Raw genomic sequence first — 18,240 nt, forward strand, 5'->3', positions numbered from 1 at the left:
TAACATGTAACAACAGTGGTGATGCTTGGAGGCAGATTTTCACACTACTACAGGATTATTTAGCTGGTTAAAAATCTCTGCAACTAACAAAAAGGAGGGCAGGATGAGTTATTTCATATCCTATTTTCAGACAGCATCTGCATTGTCAATGCTGAATGGGGAACAAGGACAGAAGAGTCCCTTTTTCTTAAGCAAACATTCAGGAGTAACTGTCTATTTTTGCACATTGCTTCTCGCGTTGACTGCTTCAGTTTGGTTTGTATTTTTTATACAGCTTTTTCATGGAAATGCTCAACTTTGTGTGTGTCCTAACATCCCTGTGAAGTGTAGCGTGCACTGAGGACCATATGTGTACATGTATAAATGGCAATGTTAGCTCTGGAACAGATGTAATTGCATGCGCACGGTGTGGTGCATATTACTCAAGAGGAAGAGAATTACCACGCTATGTAACAGTGACTCCCCAGCATTGTGGTTTTTCTAAATAAACCTTCACAAAGGATTTGGATTTTGCAATTTTTCATGGGTTTGTGACTTGAATTGAGCCCCCGTTGGTGCTCTGACATCAGATTAAACTGATTTCTCCTCTGCAGCTCTTGCAGCTTTCACTCTGCTGGATTTCACCTTCTCTTCTCAGGTGGAGAGATTGGTGGTATTTCCTGCCCTCTGTTCTCCACAGTGTATCTGCAATTTCCATATGGTACCTCATTAGAATTTGACACCAAGACACACCAATTTCTTTCACATTATCCCCAGTTCTAAGGTTCAAGGGGCTCAGGTGCATTGGAGAGTGCCTAAAGGCCTGGACTGAGTTAATGAGTGGTTAACATGGCCCTTAGAACCTGTGCTGCATGACAAAAGAACTGCCAAATACACATAACTGCACAGTGCATAAGGACAATTGAAAAGGAAATGTCATTTCCCCACAGACAATTTGTTCTCCACAATCCCAGAGAACTTCACAGTTAACCCACAGAGAAACAAAACATCTTCTCTAACTATTTTAAGACCATCTTTACTTATGTCAGTACTTTAACTGTGAAATCTCATAGTCTTTCTTCTTTTCATCTCAATGTAGATAAGTGGATGAGACTTCAAGAAAATGAGGGAATCTCATACTGAAAGAAGAGGAGGTATCTCAGTATGTGGTTCTGCTGGGATTTGCAGAGTCTAAATCAGAAGAGTGCTCATGGGAACCATGCAGCACAATTCCCAGATCCTCAGTCATAAGGGAATCAGATAATACAGCTGCGGAGAAGCTCATGAGGTCATGCACTACATTTCCTATCTCTCAGAATTTTATTTCTACATAATTCATAGCTTTTACCAAAAGACCAGTTTTGGTCCTGCATCCCTTTCATTGCAGGGGTTGTGTTCAATTTCCTTGGGATTTTGAAAATAAATGTAATATATACCAAAGAACACACCTTATCACACTGCACCTTTTGAAAAATAATGACTTTACAAAGACAGGATTGATACTATTCTTAGTCTCTGAGCATGCATCTTTATATCTTTCCTATTCAAATCAGTTCAATCCCCTCCCAAGCCTGAGCAACAACAGTGCAAACCCCAGTGCTTCATATTCTACCAGGAATTCCAGGTCATTTTCCCATGATATGGAGTGACAGCCTGAACTGCAGGAAGCTGCATTTCCCACTGCCCATCCCTTCCCCGCTGTGGCCATGCCAAAGGTCCCTTGCTTGTGTTCTTTTAATGCATCTACCCAAAAGTAAAATCTCTGTTTTGAATGAAACAGAGACTCTAGGGAATTTTAATACAATATCAAAGAGCGGGGTTCAAGCTGACTAGATCTTGTGCCCTCCTGCAGGAGCTCTGATCTGTTAGCTGGATTGTTTCTCCAGCCAGAGCCAGGAGGGAGCTCTGTGCTCTCTGCCCAGCACAAGCTGCTGCCAAGCCTGCAGCAGGCTGGCACCCAAATGCAGTGCAAGGAGAGCACAGGCAGGCACCACAGGGCAAGTGCTCTGCTGGGGATGGGGCTGGTGGACAGGAACCACAAAACCAAGCAGTTCTCAAATCAACATTTGGGATATTTTAACAGAGGACAGCATTTGCACATTAAACTCAACCACCAATTTCAGCCAGAGCAAATGTACTTCTGTCTGAATGGAGCAGAGTGGTCAATGGGCTTTGAGGCTTCCTTCTGGAGGAGGTGGCACAGGGGCAAAACACCAGCAAAATTGTGTTCAGCTGGTTCCCAGCCACAGCAAAGTGCTTTAAATATTCATGTTTTTCCTGTCTATTCCCATAAAGCAGATGAGCACAAACAAAAGCAGCACAAGGGGCCTCCCTTAATGAGGGTCTGTTTGTTCCTTATAGCCAGCTGTCTGACTTTATTGAGTCTGACATTAGGTAGGCTTACTCAGTGAGAAAGGGAGGAGAAAACAAGTCAGTCAGATAAAGCAATTGCATGTATTGTTTCACAGTCAATCTTTTCTGATAATGACTGCATTGATAATAAATTGAAGAGAATCTACAAGCAACGTTTCCTAGTTCAGAATTGTTTATTTCTCAGCTGTCACCACAGATACAGGTCACCTAAAATCTGCTTAGTTCTCAATCTGTTGGTGAACACTAAAGAATTCCCCAGGCCTGAGAATCTTGCATCAATTCTTCCACTTGTCCATGAAATTGTGGTATACTCATCATTCATCCAAATCAGCTTCAAAGCTTTCAGATGATGATGCTGGAGAAGGAGGTCACTGTGCCCAGTGTGTGGTGAACCAGGGCACTGGCATTCATGGTCAGTTTGTACTCAGCAGTGCTGGCACCCTGCACACACTGGTGTTCATCACCCACATGAAGCAGATTGCTTAGAGATCTAATGTGGTTTTGTGTTATAACAGTTCATGGGATGCTGCATTCAGGAACAGGAAAACCAGAGACATTGGCAGGAGCTGCTGTGGAGGCTCCCCCACCCTTTGGCTGGTGGGCAATGCCAGGCAGCACAGTCACTCTAGTGCATCCCTGTATTTTTCCTGCATGCTTTTAGGCTGCTTGAGGGAAAAAAAACCAAAGAAGAAATGCAACAAACAAAGTGTCATTAATGTGTTAACTCACTTGAAAATAAGAATAAGCCCTCAAAAGAGTCTCCTTAAAATTTTGTTCTGCAGAACTAATTGCTCTGTGGCTGCTGATGAAAGCTCCAGTTAAGCTCTCTCTGCCTTCACACTCCAAATGTGCTGCTTGATCCAGGTAAACTACTGTGACATCTTAAATGCACCACAGGGAAGTTTATGGCATCTCTTCTGAGCCTGGAGTAAAGTCAAGAGCACTTTTACTGAACCTGGGCTGGTTACCTCATGTTTAAGTTGCCCTCCTTTTTTGCAGAGTACTGATCTCATATGCATTTGTGGAGAAGTGTAGAGTGCCTGAGAGAAGGGAAGTTTGATTGCCAGGAGCAGACAGAAGCTCTCAGCAGCTGTGGCAAACCCAGCCAGCAGGATGTGAGAGGCTATGCCACCTGCCAAGAACTGGGGTCACTTCCAGCACTAGAGATTCATGGGGTTTGAAAGACCATTTCCATGATGAGAAAGACTGAAGGTTTAAACAAAGATATGTGATGACATTTACATAAAAATAATTTGCTTTAATTTCATATACATTTTTCATTAAAACAAGACAGCTGTACTTAATATTTTCTAGATATTTCCTATTCTATTTCTGTACCAATGAGAAAATCCAATTAAAATATTATTTCCCTTCACTCCTCTGAAGCTTTCAAATTGACTCCATAATTAAATGAACAAGTCCTAACAAGTTACTTTTAATATTTGCACAATTTGCACAGTTTCCAAGGAGAAGCAGCATGATCCTGCATGCTGAAAAGTCAGCAGAGACTCCAGCCTGCACACAGCCAGTGTGGAAGGGCAGCAGTGCCCAGACACCCTGGCTGAGGCACCTCAGGCTGCTCCTGTGAAGGACTCACTGGGCTGTCTGGATAGCTTGGAGCCAGAATGAATCACTGCAAGAATATCCAAGGAGATCTGGGTGTTCAGGAGGAGACCTGCACAAGGTTTTGCTTATTTTTTGTCCACTGGTGCACACAGTCATTGCAGCCCCCAGCTGTGCCACTCACAGCAGTGTCAGATAAGTCAGAGGCCAGGTGGGTATTAAATCACCTAGTGGCACAGCTCACAGCTTTGCCTGTGAGTTGCTGTCAGTGCCTGCTGCTTTGAAATTACTTGGTGCTTTGTAATGATTCCATTTGGTCTCATTTTTCCATGGGAGGGTCTACTGGGACCACCTAGTCTGGCCTCCTGTGTATCTGATATCCTTAAACTGCATGACAGTACCCAGCCTATAATTTAATCAGGCCAAATACTTGCATCATATAGAATAAAAGAAAAATGTTGAGACAAGAACTGTGCTCCAGAGAGTGAGTGATGCAATGGCAGGAATGAATTAGGTGTGACATAGGAAGATATTTTAAAAGCCACCTGCTACAGAGGAAGTGAAAAGCCTGATGTCTCCATCAGCTCAGATGGGTGGAGAGAATCAGCTCAGAGTTGGTGATTAAGTTTACCTCTGGACACATGAGCAGTTTGGCACACAAGATCTGCCAGAGATACTAAAAAAGCATTGGCACCAACATTCTGCATCCTTTTCTGGATGTTCAGATTGAGCCCAATCATTTGCTCTGTTTGGAATCTGACAAAGAAATCTCGGCAGGCTAATTGCCTTGAAAATGTTTAAACCCATGCCAAGCTGATCGGCCCTCTGGATGGCCCTTTGAATCTCCATCCCCTGGATAAAGCTGCCCTGAATTAAAGAAAAATTTTCCCCAAAAAGGTTTTAGATACCACAAGGGTATGTAGAAGAGGTGGCTATCTGGCATTTGCCCTGTAACTTGTTCAGGTGACATTTCAGTTTCTGGACCATCTTCAAATCATTAATAAATCATAGTTTGCTGCATTTTGCCAAGCACTTTTGGTGTAAACTTTAAAAAGTATTCCAACACTACTGCACATATCCTTCACACACTACAGAGGAGGAGACTGAGGTACAGATATACTCAATGCTTTTTTCTCATTCACCCAACAAAATGTTAACAATAGATATGCCCTTGCTATTGGTTGCAGGAGTTCCTAGAGATGCACTAGTCTGCCAGTGGAGATTTATCTGCTGGCCATGCATTTGTTTTCCAGGGGAGCTCGCTGGGGCTGCAGTGATGCTTCTTGCCCTCTGCTCTGTGAGCCACCAAAGCCATTGGTGTCACCCTCTCTGCACAGGGACAGCCAGCACAGCAGTGGGGAGCATGAGGAGCGTGACTCAGGCTGGAGCATCCATGGCAACTTGCTTTAAGCACTGGCTTGCTCAGACTAGGCAGCCTTTAATTAATGGCTTGATTCTCGCTCCCTCCTTTCTCCCACACGTAATATTTACTGCACTCCCTCAGCAAGCCCCTGGAACACTCCAAACAGAAAAGAGCAGAGACTACATCTGCTCCAAACTGCACATGGGAGAAAGCCCTGATCTCCTTGATGAATCAGGGCTGGGTACAGCTGCTGGCTGCCTCAAGGAAGGGCAGTACCAAGGCAAGGGGCACCAGCTGGATCTGCCTGGAGCCTGTATGCTCATCACGAGAAGAACTGAGATTCACTGCCAGCACCTGTCAGCCTTAACACTGAGAAAGCCCTTTCAGCATCAGAACAAGGAAGCCAAACACACACTTGGAATTAGAAGCTCCCAAGCATGCCTCATGCTGGCCATTGGAGGAAGAGGCCAAGGCTTGTCCCCTCTCCTCACAATGGGATGGCTGAGACCTACAACAAATAGGTTCATGTCTTCTGGTAGATGGACAGTAAGCCAGTGACCTTTGGGAATCCAAAGTCCATAGGCTGGAAATCAGTTCAAACCAGAAGATACAATTGGAAATGTTGAGGTTTTTCCACTGTTTCAGTATTAGGTGAAAGTCTATAATAGCAATCATTCAGGAAAAAAGGTTCACAGTAAAAGACAATAGGAAGGCTAACATGCATGCTGGTAAATTTTACCATTGACACTTTTGAAATGCTTCCCCCAGCATTAACTCTCTCTCAGAAGACACCCAGGGTTCAGGGCTCCTGATGAACTTGCCATATAAGGGAAAAATTACTGCACTAACCAGAAGAAATTCCTGAGGATAAGAGGTTTAAAGAGCTGAGGACTCATTTTGGCTCAGGGAGAAGCAGGAGACATTTTTTTCTCTAGAACTTAATTTTATCTTTAATAAGCTCTAGACAAAAATCTGTTTAAGTACAGAGGAGAAACAGTGACTTACAAAATGCTCTCTCCAATTAGAAGACAATTTCTTGCCCTGCACTTCGTACCTGAGACACAGAGGGGTTTGATGCTAACAACTAACCTATTTACAGGGATTGCTCACCGGAGGACACAGGGAAGAGCAAACCTGCATTTCACAATGACCAGTCCAATTGTAATAAATAATGTGGAGCTTTTGTTGTTTTGACCTAATCCCATTTACACATGCAAACTGGGAGGAGAATAATTGTTTTAATTTGAACACACTTCAGACTGACTTGAAAGATTTAAGTGTCACAACACAGATTAATCAGGGTTCATGCTCTTGTTAGGGGATGAAATGGTAAAATAGGCATAAACTGATACTGTTTGTGGCCACAGACCGGCTTGAGTCTCCTGAAACTCAGTGTGGAACAGAAATTGCCATTGAGGAGCATCTACACTGCTCTGTGTAATGGCACAGCTGAAATAACATCAGCCTCATCCCCAAACCAGATGTAATCCCCCAAAACAAACCCACATGCAGGGAAGACTGAAATCTCTGTATGAAAATGCTGCTACTCTGCCAAGATCTGGGTTTATGAGGACTAGAGAGCCTGAGAATACAGACAACACAAATGACCAACATGGATATACTGATGTAATAGCTGATACACTAAAATGGATCTTTACAGGCTGTCAGTGAAGCTAAGGTAGATTTTGTACACAGATGATATGCTGGCAATAGGGACGATGAGGAGAAATCCTTGCAAGCAAAAGCATTTGCTAAGAGAATTCCCAATTAGTGATTGCAGATAGGAAAGGGACTAAATTTCCAGGATGGGACTAAATTACCAGGATGATACTAAACTACCAGGATGTTGTCCACTGGAAATAGATTTTGGTGTAATCGGTTTTGGAAAAATAAATTCACTTCTGAGCTAATCCTCATAGGTTTCACCTTCGAAATGTCATCTCTGAGTACATATTCTACTTGAGTTACTTGTGTGCTAGATTTAACATTCAACAACAGAAGCCTGCCTGTTTACAGAACCAGGTCAGGAGCTGGTCACAGGACTACAGGATGTTAGAAAAGGGACCTTGGGATATAATCCAAGTGAGGGTGAGTAATGGTACCTGCTTGTTCAGATGTGCGTCAAAACCACCCGTCATAAGAGGTTTGGACTGTGGAGATTTTCAGTGTTGTTAGATTTTAAGTTATTCAAGGACAGAGAGAGTTATGATTCATAAAAGGCTTTTAAGAAGATGAGTCTAAGCCCTGCACTGGAATAGCTGATGTGGTGCTCTCACTCTGTAGCTTAGATAATCACTTGGGTCAATTAAAAGCTACAAAGCCAGCACTAAAGATGTGTGTGCATTTGTGACACCCAGTTGTAGTTTATAGAGCTTAGCAGCCTCAGCTGAGTGGGAGGCCCCAGTGTGCCATGCAGAGATCACATATCTAGCAAATGCATGGTTATTATTGCAAAAAGATTAGAAACTAAACCAGCAGGATTATTATTTCTATTTTAGAGTTCAAAATTACAAACACACATCTGGCTCCCCGGCACCTACAAGCCCAGCTGTATTTAATTTCATGTATTCTGGTCTCTCCAGTGACCTCAAGCCAAGGTGCCTCTGAAAGCCAGACTGGAGCAGCCCAGGTGTGACTGAGTGCCCAGAGACCCCAGTCAGCCTCTGCAGCAGAGCAAGGACTCCTCACCTCACCTCCACCCCCCACCCTCTGCTCTCCACAGAAACTCCTCTTTGTTTGCAAGTGGTTTTTGCACAGAAATCCCTTCTGGGTGACCACTACCAGCACAGCCACTGAACTGCAACTCATAAGCAGCTGGAGTCCTACAGGGGAGAAAGATCTGCCCAAAAGAACTTGAGTTTCTTGTTTCCACTTTCAGATTTAATGTAAATAATAAAGAAAAGCACCAAATCTTTTTCATCAAGAAGAAAGAAAAGGAAGTTTATGAGTTTTTAAACAAAAGCTGGAAATTGCTGTTTTTTCAGGACACCAAGGCACTGGAGAACATCTTATATGTTCATGGTTTGGATTATACAAAGAATTTTAAAAAATCAGTAACTAGAAATTAACTGTTTTGGGGAAAAGTAGGGTTTTTTTGTGGGTTTTTTTTGTTTGGGTTTTTGTTTTTTTTTTTTTGACAGAAACATTGTAACTATTTCCAAAAAGTCCACAACTTTGGAAATAGTTCTCTCTGTGAACAAGAGCTCTCTGACTCCTACTTTGAAACAAGTCTAACAGCTGCAAACAACCATAGATTTAAAAGGTCACTGCATAATCCAATCTCAGTGATTAACATTTTCCTTTTTAGTTATGGCTACACTAAAATAATGATCTCAATTCACAGGATGATTACACACTTATTAATTTATTGCTGTAAAATAGGCTGAGGAATCTTTGTATATCCAAGCTAGCTGAAGTGTAGTTCATACAACCTTATCATTCAAGGTTCCAATTAAAACAAAAAAAACCTAATTCTTTTTCAAACTCAAAACTGTGAAATAAGATTTCAATTTTAGTATCTAGTTCAGAACCAGCATCTCAAAACTACTGTTGAACATTATGCTGATAATTTCAAGCATTCATTATTGCCCTAGGAGGCAGATAATTGTTTACTATGAGAGATCCCCTGCTGGTCCAGCCATTTGTACAAATATTCACCGTGATGAGTGACTGCACTTGATATGTGAAATGCCTGAATCTTCCCATAAATTATGCCCTCAGAGCCACTTGATACCCACAGTTATATCTTTCTGTAAGAAACACTGTTTTAGCAGACTTCCCTTGTTTTTTCTTAGCTTTCATTTATTTCTCAGCACTAACTTGGACATGAACAGAAATCTCCATCAAGCAAAAGAGCAATCAATCTGTAATATTCTACTCCAAAGAAGTTATTTTCTTTTCTTGCATTTTGTACTTTACATTTCAAACTAAGGCATTGCCTGAGTGAGCAGAAATATACTGATAGTATGAAATGCTACTTGTTATGAAGGAAAATTAACCTCTTGCCCTGACAGACAATTAAACCAATAAGTAATGAAAGCAGATGGCAACTATGTCACATTGCTTAAGAGGGTAATATATTCAGTATTTCTTGTTCCTCAATTCATGCATTAAATACTGCTGGTCAGCTTGCCAAGTTTAATCTGTACCACTAAATACATGGAAGTGGGGTGAGGAGGAAAGAGTTCTAGCCAGCTCTTTTTGCAGCTTCACATTACCTCACATTATGCTGAAGGAGACAGAGGCAACAAAAGGGTCTGAATACCCATCCCACAGTGTCATCGTAATTCCTGGGGACCCATGCATAATGAGGCCCAAATCTTGATAATAACAACTTTTTTTTTCTTTACAAAGTCATTGGAGAGGCACAGACACAGCTTTAGAGCAACCCTGGCTCCAGAGGGCTGCTCTGCCTCTACTCCTGACATGTGCTTGAAGTCCTTGAGCTTCTGTTCCCACCTATGGAGTTGTGCAGGTGAGTGAGCTTCATGTTTTGTACATACAAGGTCAAGACATAGCTCTTGATATATTTCTCTTTTGATTCCTTTACCCCCATTTTTGTCTCCTTCGCCATTTTCCCCCTTTTTTTTGTGGCATGCTTCTCTAGAAGCAAGGAACTGAGCAATATGTCATAAACAAAGGCATCACTTAGTGGTGCCATGTTAGTGATCACACTGCATTTTGTGATGGAAAAATGCATCTTGGCAGCTGTACCCAGTGTAACAAACAAATATGCTGCAGGGTTTTATATGACTTTACAACAAAGTAAATCTGGAAACTAAATGTTAATTAATTCCCTGATTGCTTCCTAATGAAAAACCTACTTGGGATTCTCACCAGGAAGCAGGAGAAGATTGATCCTGAGAAACTGAGGGTACCTTTTCAGGCTCTTCACACGCATGGAGCCAGGAAATGATTCAGATCACCTTGAAAGAACTGCTTAACAGGAAAGAAGATGTGAGGCAAGTTCCAGCAAATTTGTGTGACTAAGAACAGCACAGGTATTTGCATAAACTGTTTGGGCTCTTTCAGGTAATTGGCTCACTTGCCACCTTGAAAATATTTGTTCAGCTGCTACGACTGACAGGACTCTCAGAGGACAAGGTAGGTCTCACACACAGCTCTGTTCAGGTGAATTAGCTGATGGCAGCAGTTTGTTCTGCAATTCTTCCACTCCAAAAGGTTGCTGGCCAGCAGCAGAGTTCATCTCAGGAAAGTGAAATCCTGGTGCCAAAGAATAAAGCGACAGATTGGAATGGTCTATTTTAAAAAAGAGCTGCCATGTCTAGTTAGTATCATACAGAGATTCACTGCACAGTAACAAATGGATGTTGGACTGAGCTCGGAAACCAAAGCCAAAAGTATATGGAGTATTTCAGCCAGAAAAGAGAAAAAAAAAAAAGTTTTTCTGCACTAAATTGCAGGGAGCAAACATTCCTATTTTACTGATATTCTCCATTTTCCTCGCTTATTTCATTATATTTTCAAGGATGCAAGACAAAATTTGAAATTCAAGGAAAGTAAAAAGGATTTGATGTAAGGAGCAAGCAAATCAGTGGGTCCCTATTGAGTTCAGGTTTCACCTGAAGGGATGGAATGATTCAAAATGTATTTATGTTTATTAGGTAAATGTGAGATATAATGTAACCAGTAGAGCCTAGCTGAAAGAGAGTCTGCCTCCTTCTGCTGCAGCTCTGCTTAATACTTTCATTTACAAGTCCAGTGAAAAGTAACTACCAGGAACTACCACTGTCCAGACCTCTGCATACATAGAGCCTAGGCACTGACATTAGCATCTCACCTACCTCTGGTTTAATATCAGACATAACCACTGCTTCAGGCACTCCAAGTGACTAACTTCCACTCTAGAATTAGCTGCCTGTAACATTGCCTTGCAAGTCTGGAACTCGTGTTTGAAAATTCAGAGCTTGAATTAATATGTATACCGGGTTTCTACTGGAATAGTCTGAATATTTCCTTTCTATATTCTTTCCTGTGGTAATAATGCTCCAGTCAGTCTTCCCATACTTCACTGTGTTTTCATGGGATTTCAGAAGTGCTGGGTAAAAAAAGATGAGGTGTTAATATGATCATTTGAAAAAAAACCCCACATTTTATGGCCAGCATCAGTGTCTTAATTAAGGAGCTCTCAGCAACTAGAAATAGAGATGTAAATAATTTCTGAGAGAGCTTTTAAGTACAAGAAGCTTTTAGCTGAGCCAAATCACCACGAAAATTATTCAACTGACAGTATTTAACAGAGATGTTTCACACACAGCCTCTCAGAGGCCTCCATGTACTCATACATGCCATATATTCATACATACATAGGTAGAACTATTGCCAAGAACAATCACCCAAAGGGTGGTGAACAAGAATTAGCTGGTCATTGCAGCAAGCACCTAAATAACCAGTCCTGAAGGACTCTCTAGAAGGGCCTCTGCATCTGAAATTATCTCTCTTTCTGTCTTCACTTTATCTGAGTTCACAAACCATAGTGATACTTGAACAAACAAGCCTATCCCTAATTAAGTGTGTTAATGCAGGAAGAAATGATGGTATTTGCATATTGTGCAGGATGACAGAAGTTTACAGTACATAGGAAAAGCACTATCTTCTGTCTTTATGAAAAGATGAGAACATGAGAATATTCCCAATAGGATACACTTAGGTACTTGCCAGAAGAGTTAATTACATACAGGTAGGATTATATATCCCTTTGGACAATTGGTCCTCAGTGAAGCACAGAAACATGGAGTGCTCTTCAAATACCCTGGGAATGCTAGGAACAAAGTCCTCCTAAAAAACACCTCTCCCTTCACATAAAAACCCTTCCTTGTTTTTGTTTTTGCTTTTTACCTTGCAGGTAAAACTAGTCACATGCTGACACAGTTTCCAGTGGCCCAGAAAAACAACCATCTGAGTAAAACCAGTACTGAGGAGCCAGTGTCCTTATGCTTCAGCAACGCTGCTGCCAAGGCTGCAACCTCTAACACAGACACACAGAATAAAGCTCAAAGCAGTAATGCCTCAAGCTGCTTTACCACAAACCACCTTTATCCTTTTATTAACTCCTGATGTTGTATTCCAACAGAATATACTGTTGGGATGCTCTGGAGCTCATTCAGGACGTTCACACAGGCCCTTTGCTACATGACATTCCCTCCTAAGACCCAGAGAGCGCAGTGGAGGTATTGCTTAGACAAGATCAGAGATCTTTACCCTGTCACAGAAAAATACTCTTCTACAAACAGTTTCTATGTTCAAACCTTGAACTCAAGTAAAGAAACAGTACAACAGGTTGCAAGAAGTAATCATATAAATTAAATTTAGATGGCTTGTGATCAGATAAGCATATCAAAACATTACATTTCCTTCAGAATTACAGTTCTCCATCTTCTTGTAAAAGCTGAGGACACTGCTGGTGTCGGGGAGCTCCAGCTGCTGTGCCATAGCATTGCTTGGAAACTTCCAACCGGTTCCTGCACCAAGAGGCTGAGCAGCTGCTTCTGCTGGATGCTGACTCTGGAGCCCCACTGTGCTCGGGCCACCAGGAACATTTACCCCCCAAAGGGGCATCAGGGCACCGGCCAGGCTGGAGGAACAGCTCCATTTCCCGTTGGGATCAATCAGCTGGTCGCCACTCGAGGGCAGCATTTCGGCAAAATAAAAAAGACATAGGAACAAAAATGAAGGACACCAAACTGCCGGACCGCGTTAGCTCGCCATGAGGATTTACTTGCAGGCTGATCTCCAAGCTTTCTGTAGCTATTTAAACAGGGAGGCAATATGAGCAGAGAACTGAAGTGCAGTCAGTGAAGGAATATGAGGTCAATACCAGAGAAATCTGAGCAGAGACTGTAGAGGCACGTTAATTTACATATGGCTTAGCTACCTAAAGGAACAGCGGATGCACCGACACCCCAGTCTCCCACCCTCCTCCTACGGAAACATTTTATCCAAGGAAGGGAAAAAGTTTTCACTCAGAGCAGCCAACTCTCTTTGACCAGATCTGAGAAAGTTCTCATACAATAGTGACTTTAAAAGCTGAGGAGCAGCACCCAGTAACAGTCAGGATACAAAACAATGACCCACTTGGACCACCATCACCTTTTCACTTCCAATAATGCCAAGGCACTTCTAAGGCCGCTGCCAAAGCGAGAAGCCTGTAAAAAAAGGCATGAATGCTGCTGGTTTAGTGCTCTACTTGCACCAGCTAAAAATAGTCACAGGCCAAAAACATGCTCCAGTTTTGGACACTGAATGACAACATGGGATACGAGGCCAATTAGGTCAAATTAAAATATACCAACAGAAAGAAAATAAACACTGGTAAACTTTGTCTGGAAGGCAAAGAGAGATCTTGGAAGAGAAACTTGCTACACAGCTTCATATGCACTCATGTAATTGTTTTGCCTTCTTATTCCAGATAAGTATTCCTTCATCCTGGGGCAGGCTGCTCTCAGAGGAGTGTCACAAGGGCCACCACCTTCAGGCCTGGGGTGCTGTAGTCTGAGGCATCCTCTGCACTCAATAAATACAGGTGATTTCAGAAGTGACTCACAGCACATCAATGAAGCTGCCATTAATATCCATGTTACATCCAGATTTACTGTGTTTGTTGTTTTTTAATCAAAAGAGGCTAAAAGTAGGGGTTAATTGCACTGAATTTGAATGCAGCAGGAAAAGGAAGACTCTATTGTTCACTCAGCACCAGCAGGCTCAGCAGTGATGGCAGAGTGGGACCATGGTGAGGATCCTGCGTATCCAGCTGTACCTGTGCTGTAGGTGCATGTGAACAGAGGAGGCTTATGGGAAGCAGCTGTTGGCATGGACAGCTCAGGTGCTGTGAATAGAAACATACAGAAGCTAAATTAAAAACAAGTTGAAACTCAGAAGTATTCTGCAATGGCTAATTGGCAATTTGACATTCATTTCACTCCAGAAACGGAAATCAAATATCCCATCATGAGGTCCAATGATAATGGAATGACTCAGAAGGTTCACGGTTCTTCACACACACTTACCTCCATGTTTTCAGCACTATTTTTGCCCTCCTCCCCTTCCAAAATGAGCATGATGTGCTGCTGCCATCCTGCAGCAGGGTTTACACGGACAGCAACAGATTAGTAACATAAGGCAATTCCCCCAGCAAATCTCTGAGGCAGCTCAGGAGGAAAAAGGTGCATTGGCAATGTCTGCTGTCACTAATGTGCTACCCAGTGCAAAAGGAAATGTGCTACTGAGGCATTGTGAAGTTAGTCAACATCAGGCCATCTGCTACACATAATCTCAGGTTGCATGTCATCAGCCAGGCATGAATGTAAAGAAGGCTCTAGCCTGACATTTTAGTTCTAAATTGAGTACATTTAATCCAGCAGCCACTGAAGGACAGCAGACACTGTCCTAGGGTACCTTCCTAACAATTGCTTCCTAATGTAGAACAGTGATTTATGTAGTTTATGATTTTAAAGGATATATATAATGATGATGTGCCAAATGTTTCCCCTTCTGTACTGTTGGCTTCACTGCCTGATAACTTATTAACCAGAAAAAGCGGTAAACAATTTGATTTCAAGTATTTTATGACTTCAAGGAAAAAGTTGGTAAACCATAAAAAGGGTATAAACAAAATATGAGCAAAAAGAAAGCCTGAAGGCTGGAGACTGTCCCTGAAGAGCCAGTAGAGAGCTTGTCCCACACTCCTCCAAAGCACTGGCAGCAGAAGCTCCCTGCCTGCCAAGTCCCTCACGCTGTACTGAGAGCTGCCTGCTGGCCCCATGTCCCAAGGGCTGGTACAGCCATGGGTGGTGTCCTCTTAGACTGAGATGTGCAGAACATGGGGATTCCATCCTACATATTCAGTCAACCTATTTCCAGTGAAAACAACTATGAAATTTCCAAGAACTGCCTGTCCTTTCAACATGCACAGGTAAAAAGCAAATATCAGTCAAAAGATGTAGTTAAGAAGGAGAGGCTGAGCAGTATCATAATTTTTCAGGAGGTCACACCAAAAACCACACAGCTGGAGTGTGGTAGTAGCTCTCGGGCTACAGAGAGGAACAACTTTCCCAGGTATTGTCCTGGGGAAAAGTCTGTGAGAAGATCAGAGAAAAGAATGAGAAACAATTCTTATCTTCACTTGCTGCACCTATTGTTGTGAACATGTGGAACATGTTATAGAGATTTGTTTACCAAAGGGTGGTTTCTTGATTAGCCAATGGTGATGGTGTTTGGATTGGAGGATCAATTAGGTCCGGGTGTATCATAACTGTCTATAAAAAGCAATGGGTTTCTTAATTACAGAATAGAATGAAGATTATTGCTCAGTCTTCTGAGAATCATGGAGTGAATGCTAATTATTACCAGTTTGGGGATGCCCTATTGGAGGAAACAGAATATATCTGTGCCAGCAGAAGCCATGGGACCCAAATTGGTTTCATCCTTTCCTGTGCAAGATTGCTCCTACCAGAATGGGACTTGCAATGCTCACATTGCTAAGCAGCAGGTGATGGACTAGTAAAGCTGGAGGCAATGAAGAATGAATAATCATGCACCACAGTCCAGCTTAGAAAAATATTCAGACTCTGCAAATAGTAAGGAAAGGGAATTAATAAAACTTCACTAGAACTTTATACAAAGCCAAAAAAGCTCAAAGAATGCAAACCCATTGCATATGATATTGCAATATTGTCTTCTACCTTAATACAGAAACCCACAGTAACCCCTGCTAAGAACATTAAATATTAATAATGGCTCCCAGCTGCTGCTACATAATGGGCTTATTTTGGTGAGGAAGATGTCCACATCTTAAGATCAGATGATCCTACCCTCCTTTTGAAATTCATGCAAGACCCTCTCTCCTTGCTGCAATTAATTGAAGAACCCAGGGCTATTATTCTTAAAAGGCAGGATTTGTCTCTGATCTTTGTCCTACATTACATTTTTTTTTTCTCAGAGGTTACAACACAAGCAGAGGTGGATGGTTTAGCTTGATTACCAGAGGGCAGCCTTCTTTTCCTCTGTACTGTCCTAATTAGTGCAAATCTGCCCACACAAATAGCCCACAAGGATAGGGTTTTTCATTGTTCTCTGTCCTACATCAGTGAAACTATTATACGTGGTAATGTTCCTGGCTTGCATCATCACAAACATCAAAGCTAGGAAATGCTCAGTTTCCATTTATCCTTTACTAAGCAAGCTTGAGCTTCTTTACTGGCAAAGCAGGTAATGAATAGCTGACCACTAACAGAGTGATTAATTAGCCAGAAGGCATTCTCTTCCCTACTTACTTTGCCATTAAATTATATGGCCACCATAACTAGACTGAGCTGATACTGATCTCTGTTTTAGAAGATTGCTGACTGTAGTCTGCTGACCCATATAATATTTTTAAAAAATCATGATCACTGTGCACTTACTGATCTAGATATGAATGGTTCTCAATAATGAAATGGCAGCTAGATATTCAATACTCACTGGAAGCAACACAGACTTAAATACAGTTGGTTATTTAGAAGATTCATCATGAAGCATTACTAAAAAGAAAACCCTCATCCTCAGAAATTCAGAAGCACAGAAGAGGCAGTAAGTTCCTAGACTAAATGATTCACTAGAGCTACCATTAACTACTACTGCATCAGTAAATATTAAAATAGATCTTTTCTGGCTTTAGCCAATTCCTGTCCAAAGATTTTATGTAAGAATGGAAAATTGGTATTATCTAGGTCTGAACATGCCCCTGAGGAAAAAAAAAATTGCAGAGAGATACTGAATCTTTTTCAGACTCAGCTCTAAGTAAGCCTTAGGTTGGAAGACACTGCACTCATCTTGGCTGAACTCTATGAAATTAAACCTTTCACTTCTAAAAGTGTTTCTAGCTGCTATAGTTGCAGCAATAACCTCCCAAAGGTGAAATGAGTAGCAGATGTAGCAATATCTGCAGCCACCCTTGGGACAATGACTCTGAGGAGTGAGCTCCTCTGTCCCATGTTAGTCTGATGAGTGCTGAGTCCAATCCTCAGATTTGTGACTTAAGTGAGCAGGAAATGGGTTTGGAGAAGTACAGCTCCTTGAAACCGGGAGCTGCTGTGGGGAGAGATCACAGGTGCAGCAACAAGGAAACAGCAAAGACAAGAGAACAAGGGGAGAGGAAGTGGAGTCAGTAGTGCCATGAGGCTCCCTGAACAGAGAAGGTCATGATCAGACAGTAAATTCAAACCCATTGCCATGTAGCCCCTGCCCAGCAGCAAATAGCAATGGTGAGCTGCTGATTCAGATATCAGGAGGGGGAACTGCAGAGCTGAGAATCCCAAGGCTACAGCGGGGACTCTTTCTGTCCTGACACTGAAGGGGCACACCTTGAGGCGAAGGTAACCCTTCCCTCTTCCTGCCTGATAGAGGATCTCCACTTGTCTGGGGTCAGACACAATTTTTAAATTGAAGTGTCATTAGCAAGACACTTCTAGTTTCTTCTGTAACTTTGAATGCAAATTGGAAGATACAGGTAAAAATAGGTTGCCTAAATGAAGATCTTGCTCAAATTTCTAACTCAATTTTTGGTTTAGAGGGTATTCACTTCATGTAGAAAAAGAAGCAGTCAGCTAATCAGATCAAGTATCTTGGCAACATCCCAGATGCAAAAGTTCCTCTGGCTATAATATGATTTTGAGATAAGCAACAAACATTTACACACATTGCTGACACAAATAAAGGACAATCCAGCAAGTCCAGAAAAAAAAAACCTCATCTATCCTTGAAAAGGTTTATTACTAAAATAAAGATTTCAATATTAAAATAGCTGTGGTATCTTTATCCTACCGCAAGGGATGCTTCTGCTGTTGTCAGAATTGTGACAGCTGATTTAAAGGGTATTGCACACACTTTCATACAAATACAGTTTAAGGTAATATTAGAGGGAATAATATTGTCTAATATTAGTGTACCTGTCAAGCACATTTCCA

At 41.9% G+C, this 18,240-nt stretch overlaps 1 protein-coding gene across 3 annotated transcripts in view; it reads left to right on the forward strand.

Moving 5' to 3' along the window:
* Nucleotides 1–502, forward strand: part of TMOD2 (tropomodulin 2) — a 34,372-nt gene extending 33,870 nt beyond the window's left edge. For all 3 annotated transcript variants that reach the window (XM_041718302.1, XM_041718301.2, XM_041718303.2), the window contains exon 11: nt 17–502. The gene's annotated coding sequence lies outside the window, so the exon portion shown is untranslated. The remainder of the gene's footprint in view (nt 1–16) is intronic.
* The last annotated feature ends 17,738 nt before the right edge of the window (nt 503–18,240 follow it).

This window comes from Taeniopygia guttata, chromosome 10 (genome assembly GCF_048771995.1).
Source record: "Taeniopygia guttata chromosome 10, bTaeGut7.mat, whole genome shotgun sequence".
Lineage (NCBI taxonomy): Eukaryota > Metazoa > Chordata > Aves > Passeriformes > Estrildidae > Taeniopygia > Taeniopygia guttata.